The 4,925-nt window shown below is 39.2% G+C and overlaps 1 pseudogene; it reads right to left on the bottom strand.

The window, feature by feature from the left end:
- Positions 1-1,576: 1,576 nt before the first annotated feature.
- On the bottom strand, positions 1,577-4,024 carry LOC123644141 (annotated as a pseudogene).
- Between the last annotated feature and the right edge of the window lie 901 nt (positions 4,025-4,925).

Raw genomic sequence — 4,925 nt, 5'->3', positions numbered from 1 at the left:
ATCATTCTGGGGAAAACATTGGATTCTCAAATGTCTGAGAATGATACAATTGATGGATACTTCCCCAAAGCTGGAGGATGATTATTAAGGGTCCTTTCTCAATATTTTCTGAGTTTGCAACAGCTTTCAATGCAACACTTTATGATCATCATCTTTTTCTCTTAGGAGGAGAAAAAAAAAAGAAAGAAAGAAAACTAGAGAAAAAAATCCAATTAGGCCAATCCAAAGGGACAGAGGATGAGAACAGACCAAGAAAGCCAACGCTGGCAGACACAAAGGAAGAACAATTCTTTTGTTCAACCTCAGTTTATTATTTCTTCAACCCAAGCAACAAAGTATAAGCTAAACCGTGCGTATAAAGGCAACTCATACCCCAAAGCAGCAACAACTGCTTCACTTCAGATGACTTAAATGGTCTTTGCAAACGTGTTCAATCTGATTCCTGACCAAGAAAAAAGAGACTCTTTTTCTCCTACTCCCACACAACGTGCAGCACAAACACCCAGTTCTATGACTTTATTGTTTCCTGCACAGTGACTTTTAAAGCCTGCCTACCTTATTCACAATCTCGTGATTCCACCCCCAGGCCTCCTCCACTTCCTTTGTAGATTCCAATTCCTGATCCATGGCTCAGGCAAAGCTGCACTCACTCAGCCCAGGGAGGACACCCCTAGGAATGTCTCTGCGGGGCTGGTCAAGCCTCCTCAGTGTAAGTAAGATGAAACAACAGGAAAATGATATCATTTCTTCGGCTTAGAAGTCTCAAGTGAGCCCCACAATAATTTAATTAGGTTTTTCATACAAAACTTCCAAATAGGGCTTTGGATGCTCACAGCCCTACTATCCTATAAGAGAAGTACAGTTTGACTTAGTAGACCATTTACCCTCCTCTCCTACCAACTCTGTCCCTTCCCTGTGACATTATTTGGTGCCCTATCATCATATAGTCTCTTTATCCTATGGATAGATAATCCTGAGAACGTGTTAGCTGATGTAGTTTAATCATCTTTCTCAGTCTTGGCATTTAAAGAAAGTTTTCATGAACATGAAAGATGGATTTAAGATGGACACTAATGAAGTGAAAATGTTGGGATGACAAGCAGTGCTTCTGGACAAACGCGATGCTGATACTTTTGCTCAATTAATCATGACGTGTTTCTTGAAGACTTACTCTTCCTCCTGCTCTAGTTTCCAAGAGCACATGGTCACGTCTGACTTTCCTGGCTTTTGTAAATGAAGATTTTCTGCCCACCTCAAAATTAGAGAACTCAGTGCATGCTGTAGTGCATCTCAATAGATGTGTGAGATGAAAGAATAAATATATATATGTAGGTACATATATCATGTGTAAATATACGTATGTGTGCATATTTAAATGAGCAGACACCTCATGTAGATCATTGATTTTTTTTTTCCTCTCACAATTACTTTATTGAAGAGATCATTACGTGGTATGTATAAACAATTATATTATTATTTTTACTGCTCCAGTCAATGAAAGGGAAACTTCATTGAGCCATGGGGCTTGGGCAGAAAGCCTTTCTTTGGGGAAAGAAGGAAGAGCCAGTGGAGCACCTCATTTGACCTTCCTCTTCAGGCACAGGTTATTGGCATGGTTGCACTTCTTCTTGCAGCAGTTTACAGCATGGGGGTACAGGCAAGTATAACACTTGGGGCAGATCATCTTGTTGCAGTTCTATTTCTGGATAAGCCAGTGAAGGGAAGGCTCTATGATGCGCCCCTGCAGGCAAAGCATGAGGTTCAGGGTGGACTCTTCCTGGATGTCACAGTCTATGAGTGTGGCCATCCTGAGCTGTTTGTCCACAAATATCAGATGCTGCAGGTCAGGTGGGATGCCATCCTTGTTTTGGATTTTGGATTTGACGTTCTCAGTGGTGTTACTGGGCTCAACCTCAAGGGTGATGGTCTTTCCTGTTAGGGTCTTCACAAAGATCAGCTCCACCACCTTGTTGAAGAGAAGGAGCAACAATTATATTAAAATAATAATGGTTGATCTGGGTAATATATCATCAATGATACCATGTGTGCATTTGTAAATGTAAACTGATCTCAACTTCTTTTCCCTCTTTTCTATAGCAACCCTTTGAGTATTAGAAAAATGAGCCGTAAAAAGTCATTGGTATTGGGTGTGTATTCACAAACAAAATTTGAGTCAAATTCAGGGTGACAATAGTAAGGGAAATGGTGCTTCCTAATTTCAGACAGCCAATGTAGTGTGCCTGGTGTGGCCTCGGACCATTGAATGCCTTTCATAGGAAAGTGACCACGAGGCAGGGAATAGCCCCCAGATACACATTCTGATCCTCTTTGAATGCATTGAGGGGAAAAGATGCTCAGGGAGTGATTCTCTCTGCATCTAGTCACCCACTTCAAAATAGAGAAAAAGAGCAAGTTGCTGGGAGTTGTAAACCATGGGATTACTACTAACAAGCCACTTAATAAAAATCTCAACTCTTTTGATTTAATCCTTTATTTAAATTATGTTTACATTCCCTGAATCTGTCACGGTCTCAAAATAAAATATATGGCATACAAAGAATTTGATATTTCTGAAAGGGTATCTTTATAAACAGACTATTTACAAAGAGTCAGTGTAGGGGAAGGAGAAGGGAGTTTGCGGGGTTATAGTTGTACCACCCCATGCTAGTGGCAATTAAAGAAACCCATGAGGGAGTCCCCTCGTGTCAGCAACCAATCCTACCCAATGTCTCTTAACTACCAAGAATTTTTTCACTTCAGTAAACTCATCACTTAGTAAAATGACCAATGAAGGCATTCCCGATGTCTGAAATCCATTTTAGAAAGTAGCTCTCTACCATTCAAGGTGGATGCATGGAAACTCGGAATTGGATGGCATTCAAATATTTTTGCCAAAATTAAGACAATGGGTAACTATTTGCATTTCCTCTCTAAGTGGAATGTCTCATACTGGGTGCTAGAATATACTGTATAATATTGTGGTTGTTCCTATTTGTTCTTTCAATCCCCTTGATACCTTAGGCAAAATGGCTTTAAATTAAGGTTTATTGTTAATGAGTAAGTATGAATTAATGAACTATATAAATTTCATAACTTTGAAAATTGCTTTAATACCTATTTGGTACAAATGTCGGGGTCATTCTTATGTAGAATATTGAAATTAGACTGCAATCATTATGGAGTTTCTTTTGCTCAAGAGGTTTAAAAGTAGAAATGGAGAAAATATAATAACATGAGTTATTTTCACTTTTAAAAAAGATGGGCATTTCTAATAGGAATAGTTGACCAAAATTTTAAAATGTTTCTAATAGATTTCAAACACTGCCAGGCTCATTTTAAAAGGAAATCTTTTAGAACAACTGAAAAATCACTGGAGCTCACAAGCTTAATTTGTTTTCATTCTGCTGCCGATAACCACATTTCCAAAATTTTGGTGCTTAATCTTCTCTGGGATTTTTCGCTTTTGGCTTTAAAAGAGCTGCAACACCAGTTTTTATGTGCAGAGCTTTTCAGAACACTTTAGTCACCAAGTCCTGGTGGAAGCATAATATGTAAGAACATTGCCATGGGCTGCCTGGACAGGGGAACCGAGGAACTAAATGATCTTTAAGATTCGGTCATCCCTAAAATTGCAGCACCCTCCTGGCTTTTTCTCTTTTGCTTGGCCATCTGTCCAGTTTTTTTTTTTTAATTCTTTATTACAGTATAAACAGAATCCCCAAATAGAGTTAACATAAGAAAATTAGGATTTTGAGTGACTGAAGTTCATGGTCTACATAAGATGTTCTTTTGAGACTGCGTGTGATGTATAAAAACACCACCCAATGCTTGCTTTCCCAGCTCTCAGAAAAGAATAAGTAGAATCTTTGCAAACTTTGACATGAATGCAAATCCTCATGGGATCTTGTGAAACTGCAGATTCGGATTCGGGGAGTCTGGAGGAGGTGAGTTCTGAGATTCTGCGTTTCTGAGCAGCTCCCAGGTGATGCTGAAGCTGCCAGCCCAAGAACCAGACTCCGGGCATAACATGGTTCTAAACTATTCTCCTCCTACCTTTATATCCAAATTTAAAGAGATCTTGGCTTTCTAAATGCAACGCGTGTCTCTGTACATTCTTCCAGCTCCTGATTTCTAAAAATAAAATTGGAGGGAAAGCTGGAAGGGTATTTTAGATTCCCGAAAGCTGGATTAAATTAAGGTCAGGAAAATGCTTTAAAAATGTAGTTCAGAAGGCCCTAAATCCCAGATCACTTTCCCAACCATGCTATCTGAAGTTGACACAGGCTTTTCAATGGGATGATCTCTAATGTTCACCTTTCTTCCCCCACTTACTAAATGTACCCCTTTTCTATTATCTGCCAAAATCCTGCATCTCCTCATCTTTCAGGCTCTTCCCCTACTTGTGGCTATCTCACAGAGGTGCCCTTTCACATACGTAGAAACAATGGGGGAATTGTACATTAAACAGGAAAAAATTTTTATCATTCACAGTAACAGGAAATCCCAGACCCAGGGCAATATGTATGTGATATCTGAATACACAATCAGACCCTTTGAATAGCATTACATTGTAGGAGCAACAAACACAGCACAGAGTCCACAAAAGCTGTCTTTTCCAGAGTATTCACAATGCAAATGAGCCATGATGAAGGAGAAAATCTGGTTAAAATCACCCACGAGCTGGATATGCACATCCCACCTTTTATCTTCAATTTCAATTTTCCAATTTAATGGCTGGCATCTGTGAGAAAAGAAAAATGTAATGGTCAAAGCTGTGGAATTAAATCCATAGGCCCCCAAATTTATTAAAGGTTCTTCCCTCTATCCCCCCCCCCCGGCCCAAAAATCTGATACACAGATTAAAATGCCTACTACCTAGTTTTGCTTTTAAACAAAGTCTGGAAATACAACTTGAAAAGATTATT

The sequence above is a fragment of the Lemur catta genome, chromosome 8 (genome assembly GCF_020740605.2).
Source record: "Lemur catta isolate mLemCat1 chromosome 8, mLemCat1.pri, whole genome shotgun sequence".
NCBI classification, from domain to species: domain Eukaryota; kingdom Metazoa; phylum Chordata; class Mammalia; order Primates; family Lemuridae; genus Lemur; species Lemur catta.
This window is presented reverse-complemented; position numbering and strand designations above follow the sequence as displayed.